The 20,388-nt window shown below is 45.7% G+C and overlaps 1 protein-coding gene across 2 annotated transcripts in view; it reads right to left on the minus strand.

Moving 5' to 3' along the window:
• The window catches only part of SPRED2 (sprouty related EVH1 domain containing 2), a 113,417-nt gene that overhangs the window by 55,443 nt on the left and 37,586 nt on the right, over positions 1-20,388 (minus strand). The window contains exon 2 of one of the 2 annotated variants that reach the window (XM_013051105.2): positions 13,312-13,461. The exons of the other annotated variant lie outside the window; for it this stretch is intronic. The gene's annotated coding sequence lies outside the window, so the exon portion shown is untranslated. The remainder of the gene's footprint in view (positions 1-13,311; positions 13,462-20,388) is intronic. 2 annotated transcript variants of the gene reach the window in all.

The raw sequence follows: 20,388 nt of genomic DNA on the forward strand, positions 1-20,388 counted from the left end.
GACAACTGAGGAGCCTGTATAGTGTGTGTGAGTGTGTGTGTGTGTGTGTGTGTGTGTGTGTGTGTGTCGGGGGGCTGGGGGGAGGTTAACAGCTCATGCCAGAGCCGGTTTTGAATCGAACGGCCCTGGGTGAAGCCATCCCAAGAACAGTAGCTTGTTCCAGGCCCAGCTCTACCTCCACATTTTCAGAGGACTAGCTCTTGGAACCTGGAAGCCGGCCTGGGTGCCTCTGGCCTGAGAGCCCCAGGCCTTTATATACTTAGCTCCCACATTCCTTGGGTATTTAAGAAGCAGAATACTGCTTTCATTTTTTACAACTTGTTTATGGACTCGTTTTAAATTTCTGCCACGTATTAATCTGTGTAAGAGTTTCTAACAACAATTTGTTTGTATGTTTTGGGCTTTTTAAGGGGCATGGGGAGAGGCTAACGTCCAAATACTGGCTAATGTCGAGCTCTAAAAGCAGATGTGGACATTGATGACGTAATCTACAGGCTGTACTGTGCAGTGGTAAAAGAGCATGAAACTGAAGTCAAGCAGTCTTGGTTCAAAATCCAGCCTGGCCCTTCTTCTCTAAGCCTCTGCTTCTTTATCAGTAAAATGGGTATAATATTAATAACTTCACAGAATTGTTCTGAATGGGATAAATGGGATCACTCATAACATGTGCTTCGTAGTGTGGGGCCTGGCCACATACAGAGCGCTCACTAATTTACGCCAATGACAATGGTGAGGATCTTTCTAAGTCTTACAAACTCAGGTTGGCAGGGGTGGGCAAATTCTGGCCCTCCATGAAATGCTGGTCTGTTTATGTATCGTCCAGCGCTGCTTTACGGCCACAAAGGCAAAGCTGAGCAGTTGTGACAGAAACCCCATGGTCCCCAGAGCCAAAAATATTTACTAACTAGACCTTAAAAGAAAAAGTTTCCCAACCCCTGGTGATCAACCATTTAGTGGTTAAAGAATCGTCCAGTAGAGACGTCTTGGGACGTCTGGGTGGCTCAGTTGGTTAAGCGGCTGCCTTCGGCTCAGGTCATGATCCCAGCGTCCTGGGATCGAGTCCCACATCAGGTTCCTTGCTTGGCAGGGAGCCTGCTTCTCCCTCTGCCTCTGCCTGCCATTCTGTCTGCCTGTGTTCGCTCTCTCTCCCTCTCTCTCTGACAAATAAATAAATAAAATCTTAAAAATAATAAAAATAATAAAAAAATACATTAAAAAAAAGAATCGGGTCTTTCCCCTCAAGAAGTTTCGGTGGTTGGTCCTTTACTCTATTCAATGTCTCAATTTAGAAACCAAACAGACGGGTGTTCTTAACGATGACTTGGCCCGCGAGCGCTGGAGCTCACGCTTTCCATACACCGCCCAACACACACCACAGTGCGTTGTCTTGTGGCCGGCCTCTCCACCTCTGCTCCTTCCTGACCAGCCCACTCACAGAGGAAGACCTCCCTATTTCAGATGTGTGTGTGATGTGCATGAGCCCACAGCCATGCTTCTCCCACCCCAGTTACATCTGTGCATTATGTCGAAACCACATGTGTCCCCAGAGTTTGAAGCAAGAGGTGAAAGATGATCTGGAAGAGGCATTCAGGAAACCGAGCAAACAGAAATGAAGGATGCTTTCAAGAGGGCTGGACCACCATGGGCGGTATTACTACAACTTGAGGGGCCTTTGGAAACGAAGGCTGCCATAACATTATCACTGCAGACAAGAGTCCAGTAGAGACTGAGGGCACCACAGAAAAATGAAGAACAGGGGCGCCTGGGTGGCTCAGTGGGTTAAAGCCTCTGCCTTCGGCTCAGGTCATGATCCCAGCGTCCTGGGATCGAGCCCCACATCGGGCTCTTTGCTCAGCAGGGAGCCTGCTTCCTCCCCTCTCTCTCTGCCTGCCTCTCTGCCTACTTGTAATCTCTGTCAAATAAAATAAATAAAATCTTTAAAAAAAAAAAAAAGAAAAAGAAAAATGAAGAACATGCCTCAGATGCACGTCCCAAGGCACGTCCCTGCATCTAATCACGCTGCCTGTTTTCTTTGGCAGGAAAGCTTGTTTATTTGGGGGAAAATGAACCCACTGCATTAATGGATAATGCAGGTGAAGGGAGTCCTGGGACTGGTCTCTGCAAGAGGAAATTTGAACAAAAGGAACCATTCTAACTGCCTTCAGTTAGCTCTCTTATTTAAAAAAAAAAAAAAAAAAAAAAAAAAAAAAAAAAGGTCCAGCCTTTCTGGTGGCCACTTGCTGCCTTACTGGCAAATATCAACATTTTTGCAAGGTCTACCCAATAGAAAATTGCATGTGTTAAATGCCAACACGGATGCTAAGGGCTAGGGCTGTTAAAGAAACAGAAGGGGGAGGCAGATGATTTCTACAGTTACCTACTGGGAGCAGGATTCCAGAGACGTACTCAAAATGACAAGTCGCACTTGAGACTAAGCCAGTTTTCAGCCATGTTCTGTAAAGTGTAACTGGCGGGCACAGGGGTAAAATAAGGCACTTTCCAAAGCTCACAGTTATTTTGGGGATTTCAGCTTGGTCAGAGTCAGAGAGACCTGCACTGATTACATGCATGTGAGCTATTACACTTAGCTGATTTTTTTTCTTTTTGAGAGAGAGAGAGAAAGAGAGTGTGCACACATGTACGTGCAAGAGTGGGGGCCAGGGGTGGGGACAGAGGGAAAGAGAGAAAATCTTAAGCAGACTCCCCGCTGAGCATGGAGCCTACTGCTGTTAACTCTGAGATCACCACCTGAGCTAAAATCAAGAGTTGGATGCTTAACTAACTGAGCTACCCAGGCACACCATATATATATTTTTTAAATAAAAGATAATAAACGCTATGATATGAGGATCTTTCAGGCCTAGGCTGGTGGATTTGGCAAGATTTCTTTAAGGAAAGGTTAAGGGAATGGACATTCACCCAGTGCCCACTTGGTATGGGGCATTCCCTATGGTTAAACCAACACACCCACAAATTTTGTGCCTGGTCTGTATGGAGTAAAAACAAGGGGCTGAACTACTAGTCCAGAGAGCCTGATTTCCTCCAGCATAAGATGTTACACAAACAGGGCAGGATGGATACAAAGTGGAAGAAGGAATCCAAACTATATCAGAAACATGGGAAAGTCACTCTGGGAAATCAGGAAAGGAGGCAAGGGATTGCTCAGCAAGAAGAAGTAAGAGCATTCAGGGTTCTGTGGATATGGCCACGCCAGAGGCCAGGCATTCATTCAAAGACCATGTTAACCCTCAAGCCTGGAGAGCAAACAGGGCAAGAGGGCCTGGCCTCAGAGACAGACTGAAGAGAGAAACCAAGCCTACATCTGGGTGTGGAATTTTAAGTTCAATGGATGAGAGCGCCTCAAGACCTGGAAAGGGAATGTGGGGAGTGCCCAATGGGTGACCAGTGAGTGTATTTAAATCCGCCATGCGGAACAGTGAGGTCTGTGTCTGGAAGATGCTTAAGGCTGGCTAGCTCATTCTTCAAGACACAGTCGCACCATAAGGCTCATGACAGACGGAGTGTGCCGGACCCAAATCTGCCATCAGCTTAGCCAGCCCACTTGGCTGTTTCCTTAACTGCAGGACAGAATGAGACCTGAAGATGCTTAAAGGCTGTATAATTCTAGGAAGTCTTAAATCTACCACTTACCATAACGCTGATCACAATGAACTTATCCAAGATAATGGTAGCTTCCTAGCTAAGCAAACCTTTCTCATGGAAGCCACTTCCGTCAGATGTGTCTATTTCAGTTGTGGAAATAGAAATCTCTTCTGAGAACTCTCAACAATGCTCTTCAATTGTTCACCTATTTAAACAGCACACAATGCTGGAGTCAGAAATCCTACAAATTCATTCTGTCGGGAGGCAGCAGCTTGAGCTGAACTTTACCACTGTTACATGCTTTTGGGTCACTTTTCTTGGTGCCTCAATTCCCTTGTCTGGAACATGTAGGGCTTAAACGAATCCAATCTTTGAACCTCTAGAATTCTTTTTTAAAAAGATTTTATTTACTCCGACAGAGAGAGAGAACATGCAAGCGAGCATGTGCGTGCATAAGCAAGGGGAGGGGCAGGGGCAGAGGTAGAAGCAGACTCCCCACTAAGCAGGGAGTCCAATGTGGGCCTGGATCCCAGAACTCTGGGATCATGACCCGAACAGAAGGCAGATGCTTAACCGACTGAGCCACTCAGGCATCCCTGAAACTCCAAGAATTCTACAAGGCATGTATTGGTAAGGGCTACATGAGAAAACCGCCTACTAATACAAGTGGGAAGAGAGAAGAGATGGGAGTGGAAAGCAAGCTGGCAATGCTGGCGGATCAAGAACAGAAGACGGGGGGCGGGGAGGGGGAGGACGGGACAAGGTAAGTTCTGACCCTGGATCCAAGAGGCCAGCCTAAATGAACACACCAGTTTAAAAGGATGTGGCTCTCGCCCCAAAGCTAGAACTGTCTTTTCCTTACAAACAACATTGGTCAACAATAGCAGCTAATGTCAACACTGACTGTGGCCATATCATATGTAAGCACTGAGCCTCGCAATTTCACAGAACTTCTATCCTAGAGACCGGAGGTAGGAAATGGAGGCTAGTACATTCTCTTCTGTCTTCATGGCAATCAGTGCCATGATGACAGCATTTTGTTGTGACTTGCATGTCCCCTTTGCCATTGGACTTGAGACTCTCAAAAAAAGATGGTTATTTTCATTTTTGTAGCTCAATGTCTAACAAATGGTAAGCCCCTGGTAGACCAGAGTTTCTTTCATTTCATTCAAGAAACAGATTAACCTTTATTGGCTTAAATAGGGGGTGGAGATAAAAGTTAGATGGAAGGAGGAAGTGACAGAAAGGTACTAGCAAAGGTTTGTAATGTGTTTTCTTCATTACAAAACGTGCTAAGTTCATCCTAGAATACTTAGAAAATGCAAAGGAAAACATTCACCTGAAATGGCATTCAAGTGGTAGAAAGTAAGAGCATTAGAGGCATCTACAGATATGTGAGCCATGTTTACTGATTTGATTTATTTGTCACTGTCTGAACTCCATTACAAAAATGACTGGGAAACATTTCCCTATTTTTCTATTTATTCATTTCTGATAAAAACAAAAGATATTGTGTCTAAGTCTTAATAAGATTTTTTTTTAGTTCTTTGATTCAGCACCCCACGGTGCAAATAAATAATTTATGGGTTTCACATCTTATGGATCAGATATTAACTAAAGAACTAGAAGAGCAGCCTAGAATGCTAAAGCAAACCTTAGAGTTCTAGTTCTAGACCAATCACAATTGACCTATGAGGAAACTAAATTTTTTGTTCAAATTTAGCTCTAGGGTTCAGAACTGGGCTTGTGACTTTTGACTCTGTGTCTACGTTACCCACCTAGCAAGAAACCAAAATCATCCCTCAATTCTGTCACACTGTTAACTTTTGGTTTCTGAAAGGCAGTCAGAAATAATTCCAGAACAAGAAAAGTAGATGATGGTATCCAGAATATTTACTTGCACTACAATTCTGAGGTGCCAGGCTAAATATATCACCAGAAGAACAGCCAAAGCTCCTGATTACTCTGGAAATTGCTTCTGACTTTGCCATAAGCACTTTAGCTCTTAGCCCATTAAAAAAATGGGCCAATGAATCTGAGTTAGGGCTTGCTGGTCATCAGAGTGCAAAGTGATCAGATAGGCTTACAGATCATTGACTTTGGCCCCACCTTTCAAAGCATCTTCCCCTCTCAGGAATCCCTAACAGCAGTCATAATAAAACTTCCTGAAAGAGGAAAGGGGAGAATCCAAAGTGCCTCACCAAGAGAAGAACCTGGCCCTCTGTAGTAGTTAAGGCAAGTGCCTTATAGGGGAAGCTCATATATGCATAGTTAGCCTTCCAACTGAAAAAGAGAACAGAACCCAGAGCCTGCGTACGTTCAAGGAGAGAAGAGGCTCTTCTTGATGAACACATGCACCCTAGAATTCATCAAGATTTGGGGACCGACTGTCTATGTGCCTCTCCCAGTCTGTTGCTACCCTTGGTAGGATCTTGGTATTTAAAGATGAAGTAGCCACTCATCTTTCAACACAGACCAGGAACACTAGTCAACTACTTCATTTGGTGTTCTCTCACAAATATAGTGATCCTTCCGAAGACTGGAGGAAGAGGGGGAAGGCTGTATGCTGACTTCCTGCAGAGCTGCCAAGGGTGATTATGACCACATGCGGTTTTCATTATGTGTACAGCTCTTCTCGAAAGAAGACAAGACCTGTGCGTGATATAATAAATCCCCGATCAAACCTCAACCTTCTGAGTACTCACTCCTAGAACAGTACTCACTGTAGTATTCATTCAAGGAAGAAAAGGTACCAAGGAGAGCTTACTCACTCTCTTCATTTAGTTGTCATTTAACAGGACGGCCTTCAAGTTTTATTAAAATTAGTTACCAGATAGCTAAAACAGAATAGTGAGGAGAATGGACAATGGATGGAGGTCCCACTTAGTTTATAGACGCAAAACCAAAGAGCAAGCCCTGGATGCACAAACTGAAATAAAATATAGAAGGTACATTTGTGGCAGAGCCAAGAATAGGTCCTCAGTGTCCTTGAATTTCATTTTTCAAAGTACTTTTTTTTTTTTTAAGATTGTATTTACTTATTTGACAGAGAGAGAGAGCGCACAATCATGAAGAGTGGCAGGCAGAGGCAGAGAGAGGGAAGCAGGCTCCCTGCCGAGCAAGGAGCCCCATGCGGAACTCAATCCCAGGACCCTGGGATCATGACCTGAGCCGAAAGCAGACCCTTAACCGACTGAGCCACCCAGGCGTCCCTTCAGAATACTTTCAAACAAAGTTCACTCCAACCATGTTCTTTGCTTCAAGGCTCCCCCAAAGATTCTCTCTGCCCCTCTTTCTCCACCCAAGAGGGAGAAAACTGTTCCATGCATTCCATTTGTTTGTTTCCTGTGAGCCCTAGAGGAAATGTCCCTAATACTAAGAATGTGCCGCAAGTGCAGAGCAAGTGTTAACCTCAGAACATTCTTAGCTACTAGGGTGGGACTAGTTCAGCTGGAAGGGATTTTGCTACCACTCTGTAGAAGCTGGAAATAAATACAAACACACAATCAATATGGCACACGGGATGCCAAGGGAGAAACAAAAGACTGCATGGACAGAAAAGAAATGGGAACGGAAGCCATCCCAATTCCCCTAACCCGGGCCCACAGCTTCCCCTACAACACCTTCTTCTCCCCGTAAGAGGGAAACCAACTGCACTGGAGGACATGGCAAGAGACCTTCCCTATCCTTTCTGGTTAAACTTCAGTTGTCAGCTCAGTTTCTAGTTCAGGGTGAGGAAGGGGGAAAGCCCATGGGCTTCAGAAAAGAAGCAAATATTTATCATCTGCTGTTGAGCAGGGCATCATGGGGAAAATATGGCACACATTCCATGGGCTGGTCATAGGCTCACTGATCCATTTCCAAACACACCAGCTAAGGAGTGGTCAGAAGCTCCTCTAAGATTATCTGGGGCATGATAAGCCATCAACTTATCTGCAGGATATAAATTTAATTGTTCTGCCTAGGTAACATATTCATGATCATAAATCAAAATATAAAAAGGTATACTCCCTTGGGGCACCTGGGTGGCTCAGTTGGTTAAGCACCTGCCTTTGGTGTAGGTCATGATCCTGAGCCCTGTGTTGGGCTCCCTGCTCAGCAGAAGGGGGGGGGCTGCTTCTCCCTCTTCTCTGCCCCTCCCCCATGCTTATTCTCATTCTTTCTTTCTCCCTTTCAAATAAATAAAATCTTAAAAAAAAAAAAAGTATACTCCTGCCACATCCCACCTGTCCTGGTCCTTCTCCCACCCAATACACCAACAGTAACCATCTTTTGAAAGTCTTTTGTGTATCCTTCTAGGGTTTATACAAATATATTATTTACATGCTCTGGAGCTTGCTTTTTATCTCCTCAGAATCTTTGCATACGGAAACACAGAACTAATTCATTCCCTTTTTACATCTGTACAATATTCTGCCATAAAAATATGCTGTGATTTGGGGTGCCTGGGTGGCTCAGTGGGTTAAAGCCTCTGCCTTCGGCTCCGGTCATGATCCCAGGGTCCTAGAATCGAGCCCTGTGTTGGGCGTCCTGCTCAGCAGGGAGCCTGCTTCCTCATCTCTCTCTGCCTGCCTCTCCTCCTACTTGTGATCTCTGTCAAATAAACAAAATCTTTATATATATATAGTGATTTATTATATATTTATGCTATTATATATTATATTAATATAATTATATATATATATATATATATATATATATATATATAAAATGATTTAAAGAAATGGGTAGAAGACATGAATAGACATTTCTGCAAAGAAGACATCCAGATGGCCAATAGACACATGAAAAAGTGCTCAACATCACTCGGGATCGGGGAAACACAAATCAGAACCACAATGAGATACCACCTCACACCAGTCAGAATGGCTAAAGTTAACAAGTCAGGAAATGACAGATGCTGGCGAGGACGCAGAGAAAGGCGAACCCTCCTACAGCGTTGGTGGGAATGCAAGCTGGTGCAGCCACTCTGGAAAGCAGCTTGGAGGTTCCTCAGAAAGTTCAAAATAGAGCTACCCTACGACCTAGCAATCGCACTACTACTGGGTATTTACCCTAAAGATACAAATGTAGTGATCCGAAGGGGCACGTGCACCCGAATGTTTATATCAGTAATGTCCACAATAGCCAAACTATGGAAAGAACCTGGATGTCCATCAACAGATGAATGGATAAAGAAGATGTAAAATATATATATATAATGGAATACTATAAAGTCATCAAAAGAAATGAAATCTTGCCATTTGCAATGATGTGGATGGAACTAGAGTGTAGTATGCTGAGCAAATTAAGTCAGTCAGAGAAAGACAATTCTCATATGATCTGTCTGATATGAGGAATTTGAGAGGCAGGGCAGGGAGTCGTGGGAGGTAGGGAGAGAAAAAAATTAATTAAGATGGGATCGGGAGGGAGACAAACCATAGGAGACTCAATCTCGCAAAACAAACTGAGGGTTGCTGGGGGTTGGGAAGTAGGGATAGGGTGGCTGGGTGATGGACACTGGGGAGGGTATGTGCAATGGTGAGTGCTGTGAAATGTGTAAGCCTGACGATTCACAGACCTGTACCCCTGGGTCAAACAATACATTACATGTTAATAAAAATAATTTTAAAAGTTAAATAAATAAAATGAAAGGAATAGTAGGGAAAAAAAAAGATATACTGTGATTTAACCAGTCCCTTATTAACGGACACTGAAGTTCTTCTGAACCTTTTGCTATTGAAAACAATCCTGTGACAAACAACTTCAGAGATCAGAGTTGCCTTTATATATTAAGATGCTTGTTTACTGCTCTGTGATTAACTGGACCATGATACAGAGAAAGAAGGAATAAAAACCTTCCAACTGCAAACCCATTTAAAGTCAAGACAAAGCCTTTCTAAAGCAAAAAATATGGTTCCGGAAATAGGAGATTCTGATTTGATATGACGCATATGGGGTAGGCACACAGAGATTTGCGCAGGGAGCCAGAGTTCACTTATTTAGACTGCCCATTCTCTATCCTGATCTTCTCCTGCTCACTCCCCCTAAAGACTTGCCACCCATTCATCCCAGGGGCCATCCAGTCATCTACCTCTCTCTAAGAAATCCTAACAGCATTCTAGCTCTTAGAAGGGACACACTGTACCAACACAGCGCCAACGGGTTAGGTAGCTTTCTTTCTGTCCTCAGAGGCCAGAAAGCAACCCTCTCCTTCCCTCTGGACCTGAATCCAGAGGTTCAGCTGGAGGGGAAGACTCGCAGAACCCATCTGCACCCTAAGGAAGCAGGGCTGAGAGCTATTGGCTGGTCCCTGCATCAGGGCACAAGTCCCAGGTGAAGTCCAACAGAACCAGCACAGCAGGACCCCTCAGCAGAGCCCAGGGAGGACCCCCAAGAGGCAGTTTCAGCCCTTCCCAGTCACTGTCTTCAGCAAAGGAGCAGGAAATTCAAAACCATCCACAGAGTTGACTCACACTCTACAAGCAGGCTGAGGTTCTATTCTAAGCTTACCAAATGAGCTATGCCTTCAGGCAGAAGCAGAGCCGCACAAAAGTGGTTGTGACTGGGGCCTCAATGAGTACTTCCTCCACGACAGGTCAAGGTCTCACCAGAAGGGCTAAGGAAGATAAGGGGCAAAGAGAGACCACCCCACAAACACCTGGTGAGCCAAATGCCATTTACACCTTTCCTCAGACCTGCGGATGCATCATTACCTGTGCTCGCACACAATGATGGTTTAATTACCCCAGGGTGCAAGTCACACTGTTAAAAATGAATTATACTCGTTTGGACCCTAATTGGAAGAAACCAAATGTATAAGTGCACTTTTGTGACAAACTGGGAGAAAACTGAACACGGATTTGCTATTACATGAGATTAAAGAATTACTGTTCATTTTCTTAGGTGTGATAATGGTACTGTGGCTGTTTTTTTTTTTTTTTAAGTCTTTAATCTCGGGTGCCTGGGTGGCTCAGTGGGTTAAGCCGCTGCCTTCGGCTCAGGTCATGATCTCAGGGTCCTAGGATCGAGTCCCGCATCGGGCTCTCTGCTCAGCAGGGAGCCTGCTTCCCTCTCTCTCTCTGCCTGCCTCTCTGCCTACTTGTGATCTCTCTCTGTCAAATGAATAAATAAAATCTTAAAAAAAAAAATAAAGTCTTTAATCTCTTAGAGATGTACATGAAGGTATTTATGGATGAAATGATGTCTGGAATTTGCTTTAAAATCCTCCAGCCTACCCCTCACCTCTCCAGAAAGTGTGTGTAGAGAGGCAAAGGAAACAGGAATGACTGCTGGGTGATGAGGGCATGGGATCCCCTCCACTATTCTCTTTTACCTTCGTGGAAGACGTTTCATAAGAAAATAGGTTGTTAGAATAGCTATATGCCACGGAGACCTCCCTCACTACTGACTGCAACAGGCAGTTCAGCCCCTAGAGGGGACACCCTGGCCCCAGGTGATCCGTAGAGGAGAGAGTTCATGACCCTGCCAAGGTAAGTCAACTCAGGAGGGAACTGTAGCAGAAGGCTTTTCATCCCATCACCTAGAGCACTGCTTCTCAAACTTGGCTGTCCACTGGAATCACCTGGCAGTTTGTTTCATTTCTTAAAAAATATTGGTCCCTAATTTGATTGTTTGGGACACGGCCCCTATTTCTGGATTTTTTCAGAGTTCCTCAGGTAATTCTAATGGGAACTGAGAACCAGAGCTCTGGGAACCTAATGGGCCGGTTCAAGGAAAGTCAGGGGTTAAATGTGAGAGTCAGTGGCCACCACACACTCTGCTGCAGCCTGCCTGTGACCCTGCTGGCCTAGAACTCAGTCTCACTGGGACCCCCAAGTCAGGGATCCAGGCCAAGTTGCCCTGAATGATCTGTGTGATCAAGGAGGACACTAGGACTATAGTAAAAACTAGGGACTTGGCAAACAGATTAAAACCTGAAGGTGGGCCTTCTTTAAATCCAAACAGGAAATGACCAGTAATCAATATCAAGTTCATAAAGAGCATTCCGTTGGGTGTTTCTTTTTACTCACCTGAGCACTAAGTGCTGGTGTGCCTCTTGCTAAGGCTAGCCTCTGTTAGCTCCAGAAAAGCTTTTAAGAGGTGGAAGGGTCTTAGGCAGCTTTGTCTGTCAGAGGGGCTGACTGCTAAACAGCTGGCCTTATTCAAAGCTGAGAAGAACCGGGAAGAACCGGCCATTCTCCTCTCAGGAGTACAAGCCTCACCTCACAGAGGACTGGGGACATTTCCCCCGCAGCAGGTGGCATATCTGATGCGTGACCAGGGGCTTCTGCATGGCAATGGGGTTAATTCTAGTGTCACTCTCCAAGGCCGAGGGGAGGTGGAAGGTCTGCATCTGTTTAGGCTCTTCCTATGTGCAACTCTTAGGACCCTTTCTCCCAACAATCCTGAAGTGGAACCGGGTTCTGATTTTCTAGATGAGGGAAATGAAGTCTAGGCAATTCTAGTTATGACACCAGAGGCGACCCAGCCATCGAGAGCAGCACTGGAGTCCGACCAGCCAAATTCTAAAGCCCTATGCTCTTTCCACAGCGAGGACAAACTCAGATATACTGAACATGGCACCTCTAATTTCCACCTGTAAAAAATAATCCAAAGGCTGCTTGGGGGCCCATCCCTTCTAGATGAACCTATTGGTCATCATGAGCCTCAAGAGATGAAACTCTTGAGCTTTCTTCCATCATTTTCCATGGAGACATGCATTTTCCTCCACCCCCAGTGAGTGCCAGTTCAGCGGTGCTTTCTAGCCACTCAGCCGTCCACGGCAATACAAGAAAGAGGAAGGTCTCCCACGCCACCTGAAGGCCTTCCCTTGACACAGGCTGACACTCTCAGATTTGACTTCCACATATCGCAAAGGGTAAACAGACGTGGAAGGCAAGTCAACATCCAAAGCCAGGTTTTGGCTTCAACTCCTTGGATGCAGGGAACGTTCTGCTTCTGGCCCCATTACCAGCTACACAAGCCCCAAATGCCAGCTCAGCAGCAGGGGTTACTTACTACACTAGGTGTAAAGATGAATTTACTCACCCCAAACCCTGCCTTTAAGACTTCTGCTCTGCAGCCTCTATTAGTGTTCCAAAGTTGCTGTCCCAAGTCAAGAGCTCCCTGGAACCCTTCTTCTGGGGGCTGCCTTTAAGGCTAGTCTTCTAATAAATGAGCCAACCACTACAGTGTAAAACAAAACAAACCCAACCCTTATTTTTTAGTTAAAACACCATTTTTTAACCCATAGCAGACCTATCACCAAAGCTTATTCGCAAATTCTTAATCAAACTGAGCTCTAATGAACTTAAGGCCATTTCCACACTTCAAATTTACTTTCATAGTTTAATTTTTTGAAGAGATTTTATTTACTGGAAAGAGAGAGAGAAAGTGTGTGTGCGTGCATAAGCAAAGGGAGGGGCAGAGGCAGAGGGAGAAGGAGACTCCCTGCTGAGCTGGGAGCCTGATTCGGGCTCCATCCCAGGACCCTGGGATCATGACCTGAGCCAAAGGCAGAGGCTTAACCAACTGAGCCACACAGGTGCCCCTACTTTCACAATTTAAATACTTAATAAAATCATCCCACTTTCCACTCTGTTCACACCAGCCTCATTCGGAGGGCACCACAGCGCAGGTGGCCAGGGGCTACGGAGATGGGACGAGCATGGGTCGAGAGCAGCAGGCTGTGGTCTGGCACAGCACAGAAATTCCCAGTTCAGTCACCTGGATCACCAAGAGGGATGGGCGGAGCTCCGTGCAAAATAGGACATCCCTGCCCCACCTCGGAAGGCCTCAGGAAAAGGCAGCTGGCTTCCCTCCAAGTTCCGCTGCGGCGCAAGCCACCACCCACGCAGCCCAGTCCCCACGGCCTCTCTGCAAGTCAAACAAGAAGGCTTACATTAAAAAATAAAAACAAAAAACAAACAAACAAACAAACCCAACAAAAATAACAAACTCACCTGTGTGCTGGCCTGACATCTGTAAGCACAGAAAGGTAGAAGACCAAAGATCGTCTCCCAGAGGCAGGCAAGCGGTAACGCTCACGCCTACATACCAAAGCCTGTCTGTCTGTCTGCCGGGTCTGAACTTGGCCTGGCGTCAACATGGCTTTTCTCTTCTTCTTTGTGCACAGTCATGAGCACCAAATATACCCTCATCCCCTTGTTTTTCAAAGGGCAAAGCTGGAAGATGTTTTAAGAACAAATTAGGGCCCAATGAGGGGTGTTTTAAATTCTTCAAAGGGGTTAGAAGCATTCCTGGAACCATGATCCCCCTGTGGATATTCAGCTGGGTGCTTAAAACCCCCTCCAGTCGGGCCCTCTGTGGCAATCACTTCATCTCCTGGGGCTCTGGCCAGAAAGGAGCTATTGGTCATCCAGAGGGAGGTGATATGATTGAGGGCACCTACAGACACCCACGGCCGGTCCCTTCGCACCCCTGCCGGTGTTCCCGTGTGCTGGGCTCAACCCTTCGGGACTGGCCTTACTCACCGTGCTGCCTCACTGAAACCTCTCCAAGGAAAAGTCTGACACCAGTATGGAAAAGTTCTCTTATCATTTGGAGAAAATAATTTAGGGCTGGGTAGATAAACATGTACAGGAAATACTTCTATAGAGGTCTTGATCCTCTGAAGATTAATAACCCGCGGAGCTGGAGACCGGCCTCAAACTCGGAGGAAATAGGCAAGTTATAAAAACAGGAAGAGCGGGAAGTTTATTTTTGGATGAATATTTGTTCTAGTGAAGCTCTTGATACTGACACAAACCCTGATCTGTAGGTCATTTGCTCAGCTCAGCAGCTGTGGTGCGTGTTTCCACAAGCTGTCCCACCAGAGATTTCCGGGTCTTTCTGGAAAGGGCCTCACCCCCACTCCTGCAAAACATCTGCCTCGCTGCCACTGGCCTGGGGAATCCTTTCTCTGCCTTCCTGCTGGCGAGCAGACTCTGCAGCCCAGCTAAAAGCCTCTGCCGTCTCCTATAACCCTCTCGGCTGTTGGTCCCAGGGCCTGAAGGCAGCCCATCTCCACCAGATGTGTAAACTGGGGCTGCTGGTATCTGCCATATCTGTCTGTCTGCGGTCAGCCTCCCTCCACAGACCGCCAGCCTCCCTGGTTCTCCTCTACAACCCTGTCGCCACACCTTGCTCAGCTCCTACAGCTTCTAGGCTCAAGCTACCTTTACCGCCCCATCACCACCCGCAGGGCTTGACTACATGATTCGCAGGGCCCACTGCCAAAGCAAAAAGACAAACATTAAGAATTTCCGGACAGCAATGGCTGAGCGTTAAACCAAGCAAGGTGGGGCTCTTGGGTTAAGAGAAAGTGCGAGGCCCTCAGGCTGCACAACTCGGGCAGGCCCTTCTGTAGGTCTTGAGACACAGCCCTGAAGACAGAGGACACAACCGCTCCTACAAAGAACCCTTCTCACCTCTCTTCACCCTCACAGAAATTCGTCTCTCCCCTCAAAGAAGACTTTAAAACAGGCTTCCAGCTTCTTTTTTCGTTTGTTTTTATTCAAATTTCAGTAAGTTAACATCAATGTAATATTCGTTTCAGGTGTACAATGTAGTGATTCAACACTTCCATCCATATGTCAGCCGGCGCTCATCAGAGAGCGTGCCTTCCCTAATCCTCTCCTCAGCTTCCATCCAAAGTGACCCACTCACAGGCCCCCCTCCACAGAGCTCTCTGGTTCTAATTTATAGTATGGTTATTTATTTATCTGCCTCTCCTCCACCTCTGACTGAGACCAACAGTCCCAGGGCTCTGAGTTCACTGCTTAGTCACTTGTGTGCCCTCTCTTCCACCTTTCCAGAACAAAAGCTGGTCCACACGAGGACTACAACAGATTTCTACTGAACGGCCACTAGGACTACTGCTCTTTCCTTTAATGGCCACTCACAGGAGCCTCCAAGGACCTTGCCAAGTGACCAGTTAAGAGAAATTTTTAAAGCTCCCTAAAGATCGTGCTTTTACATAAGAGAAGATGCCCGGGAGCTCTAGAGACAGAATTACACAACGAGCTCGAGGGCATCTGAACAGGAACTTCCATTAACCACCATTATGAAACCTACTGGCCAGACACAAAGGCTGCACATGTTGACTTTGGCAGTGGCTTCACAGGTGGCCCAGCTAGCGCCGTGGCAGAAATCTCACCACCTCCTTGGCCGCTGTCAGCACCGTGGGGGGGCATGAAAGAAGGAGGGTAAACAGGAGAGCCAGCACTGCCTTCCTGTCGTCGTATTCCATCGGACACAGGGGTGGATAGAGCTGAGAGGGTGGATCGATGCTTCATTCCCTAACAACTGCCACTAGAAAGCCAAAGAAAGACAAGAGCCTTGGATTTTCTTAACTAGAAACTTTAAATGAGATCTCAGTTCCCTTGAAATGATGACCTCTTCAGGGAAAAAGCTTGTGAGCCCAGAAGTTCTTTTGGAGCAAAGCAGCAGAATGAGGTAGGGAGCAGAAGAGATGGACCATGACCACCACCAACCCTGAAATGTGGGCCTGCTTTATTATTCTTGAAGAGGAAGAAAAACACTGGAAATCCCAAATAGCTTCCTAAACATTCAGGCAAAGTTGATTTTTCCAGCAATTGGCAAATGATCCTTCTATAGGAGATAGTGAGGCCAAGAGGGGGATGATATAGTATCGGAAAAAGCACAGGTGGGGTGCCTGAGTGGCTCAGTGGGTTAATCCTCTGTCTTTGGCACTGGTCATGACCCCAGGGTCCTGGGATCGAGCCCCACATCGGGCTCTCTGCTCAGCAGGAAGCCTGCTTCCCCCTCTCTCTCTGCCTCTCTGCCTACTTGTGATCTCTCTCTGTCAAATAAATAAAATCTAAAAGAAAAAGTGCAGGCATTAATTTTGTGTGTCCTCTACTATTAGAGGATCTCCCCCAAATTTAGTCAAGGCACATTCCTTCCCCCACAGGCCATTCATAACCAATGAGAGCAACAGCAATAGCTTTACTGAGCTGGGTTGCTAGATCATTTGTTCTCCACCCCATCTCTGTGGGGAGGGGCCAGACCATCTGCACTTTTCTTGTTTGCTGCATTCTCCGCTTAGGGCACAGCTCCCCCTTACAAGATGTACGGTCACCTCTGATTACCCAAGACCCAAAAGGTACTGCCAACCTGGTAAGGTCTGAATGTAATCACAGATTTGTCAGAAGTAGATGATCCCCATCCTTCCGGTATGGTTCCCAGTCAACGGAAGAAGAGAGACCAAGCAACACATTCAGGGTGTCTCAGAGAGGACATTTCAGGTTTTGGACCTTCGGCGGTCATTCTGTGTGTCTACAAACACTTTGTTTCAGGAGTCCCAGGCATGAGTCTGTCCATCAGAACCTTCACTGTAGAGTCCTGCCTGCCTGGACACATTTCACACAACAAATACTGCCCACATAAAGTTCTTTAAGAGCTACTTTCTTTTTCTTTTTCTTTTTTTTTTTAAGTTGAAGCTGGTTTAATGTTACACAAAAACAGTTGGATTGTGAGGTACTCAAGCAAATACCCTGCAGACCTAAAACCCCAAGGTTGGCAGGGGGCGGCTGGGGGAACTCTTCCTCTGTGACAGGTTGATTTTGTGATCAGCATGCTAAAAACCTCATGCAGAATGGCTTAAGTGGTAGGTACTCAATTGATGCTGGTTCCCTCACTTGTAGTCACACAACACTGGAGACAGAAATTCCAAATGGCTACCCAAACAATCTCCTCTGTAAGCTGTACGCACAGCTCCTGATAGTGCTTTCTCCTTCAGGAATACAGCTGGGACCACTGAAAAGGGAATATGAACTCCCTCCCTTCAGAGGGTTCTAGTTTTCCTATAGAATAATTTGTAAGCCTCATCAGTTTTCACACAAAATCATGGTAAGCACACCCAAGTCTCAGCCTACTGAACAGAGAACAACAGCTAAATATATTCAATACCAGAAAAACACAAAAATTTCAAAGCATACCAGGTAAATGCTTCAAAATTATTTTTGAAGTAAACAGGACCCATGTTGCAAAATTAGGTAATTGTGTATATATGAATCCCAGAGCAGACATACTACAGCACTTGGTTAAACAAAATCAGAAATATTAAAATAATTAGCCCTATGCAACATCGAATGTGTATTTTCCAGTTCAGATTTAATAGTTTAGACTGTTAACTAAAAATGTGAACTTTAACCTAAACATACACATTTACGTAAAAAGGGAACTTCTAAACATGGAAAAACTAGGGAGAGTAAATAGCTAAAAACCACCATGAGTTAGCACTGAGGTTCGGGTCTTAAGGACAATGCCAGGTTTGGTGCATGACAGAGCCAAAAAGAACCAGGCCAGAGACTCATCCATGAGCTGTGTTCAGTCCCTTATTTTCATACTTGTTTAGGGTGAGAAGTTTAACCTGAGTGAATCCAGAGCGCTTATGGAACTCTGAATCCGAGCCCTCAAAGTAAGGATCAACAGGTCCCCCATCAGGGGCAGGGACCGAGACTTACCAGTACTTGACAAACAAGGGTAGTGTAAGGGGACGCCAACCCAGGGCCCCATGTGAGCAGACTACCCAGCCCAGCCCATGGCTGCCTCCCACCTAACGTCTCCGTTCCTACTCTATCCTGGGCCATGCCCAAACCGGCCAAGGCCCATAGGCTTACAACTCCCTTTCCAGTAATTTCTGGAGCCCGAAGAATGGGGACCTTCATGAAAAACTCTACCGTTTCCTTGATGAGAGTGACTAATCTCCTCACTGGTGTGCTTACCATGTGCTCAGGGTCTGTTACCAATGGGGCAGTTAGTCCCTTGGTCCCATCCAAAGACTACCAGTAATACAAGAGGGCAGGGGAAAGGGAAACAATTCATCCCCCAAATACACATACACTCTTATTGTGTTCTTTGTCGTTTCCTGGTACCCAAAACAAAACCCAAACCCTGAGCATGTAGTCCAGTGTCATAAATTTATATATTATATTTAGAATATATTATAAATTAAATGATCTCTCTCAGTCTATCTCCTAGCCCACCTTCCCCCCATTGTCCTTGGTTTAGAGGTAAACTGCTCAACTGGGTAGCCACACAAGCCACCAATTTAGCCAGTGCCCATAGACACTGCTGGTTAATCATCTGGAGGAGCTGATTCTGATTCATGGGTGAAGTGGGAGATTCTGCATTTTTTTTTTTAAGATTTTATTTATTTATTTGACAGTCAGAGATCACAAGCAGGCAGAGAGGCAGGCAGGGGGCAGGGGAGCAGGTTCCCTGCTGAGCAGAGAGCCCCCATGACCTGAGCCAAAGGCAGAGGCTTTAGGCTACTGAGGCACCCAGGTGCCCCCAGATTCTGTACTTCTAACAGCTCCCCAGAGATGCTGGCCCTGTGGTGGGAGCTGTGTGGAAGGGAGCTGTGGGCACAGGTGCTCTGGAAATCTTGACTGGCCCAGCCTGTCCCTTTCCCTCTAGTTTCTTAAGCCTCCACCCCTTTTCCCTTTGAGGATGAAAGGCACTTTGCTTTAAGGCTCTACCCCAGTGTCAGGAATCCCCCTGGCAATTCTCCCCTGTTCTCACCCCAGCAGATGTCTCATCACTCTTTTAGAGACAGCAGTAAAAAGATATATTAGTCTTTTTTTTTTTTTTTTTTTTTAAGGAGTACCTTGCCTTAGGAAGCATGGTCTTTCCTTTAAACACTAAAAATTCTGAAGATACTCTACTTCTACAATTTAGAAAAATAATTTTGCTACATAACTTCCCTCTTCCCTCCCAAAAAAGTATGTTAAGTGGAGAGACAATAACTCATACTTTTGAACTTTCTGGAAGGAAGAGTATAAAGAAACACACAGGTTCTTTGAAAATATAACACACAATGTCCAAATTTAAACTTTGTTTTAGCTTGAACACCATAGTCCCCATGAAGAAGTACCTAAAACTTGATTATTTGTCGAATAACATTTCTAAGATGTAAAAGCAAAAAACATTCCCTGCCCTGCCCACCCCACACCTAAAAAGAAATGTGATTTTGTGCTTCCACATCGTGGGTGAAGAATGCCAGTACCCTCTCATTGTTCGATTAATGTGACAAAACAAACAATTAAGCAGAAACTCTGGCTGAGTTCTCAACAAGGTACAAGTTCAGACAATAGCTGAAGGTATTTCTTTTTGGTAAAGAAATGGAGTTGCTCTAACTTGAATGAGGGTTACGACGCTCTTTGCCACGCATGGATTTTGAAGGAGCTGGAAACTCTGCAGGAGTAAAACTGCATCATAAGAGAAAACTGAAATGCATTTTAAAAAACCTGGACAGTAAAGCAAATTTGTCAAAGAAATGTTTACAACAGATAAGCAAAAAGAAAATCTATGACTTGTGATCTACCACCCAGAGATCACCACGGCTAACAAAGCAAGAGGCAGTGACTGGGGTTTTGTTGAGCAAAAGAGGGCGATAGATATCCTATTATACTTCACCCGATCCCTAAGTTCAGACTCATCTGGAAATGTGTACAGAGTTCAGAAACATCATGGGAGATTCTGGCCCTTAGAGAAATGCCTGATGGTCTGAGCAGAAGAGCCGAAATCACCTTCAGAGGAGAGAAAGACTGGGCAGCCAGACTCAGTGAAGTCAAGGAAAAGGAGAAGTGTTTCCAGAAATAACTAAAGCTGCACCTGGACCCAGCCCTATGCCACAAGATCATGTGGCAAAACTGAAAGAACTCTATCACCAGAGGCCAGTGCCTCTGCTATGGAAATCCCCACCCCAGGCTCCGGACAGGGAAGGTGTTTCCTCTGTTTGAGGTCACCAGCAGTCCCAGCATTGGGGGGGTGGGG

This window comes from Mustela putorius, unplaced genomic scaffold, assembly GCF_011764305.1.
Source record: "Mustela putorius furo isolate JIRA1106 unplaced genomic scaffold, ASM1176430v1.1 tig00000224_pilon_pilon_pilon, whole genome shotgun sequence".
In the NCBI taxonomy this organism is placed as follows: Eukaryota; Metazoa; Chordata; class Mammalia; order Carnivora; family Mustelidae; genus Mustela; species Mustela putorius.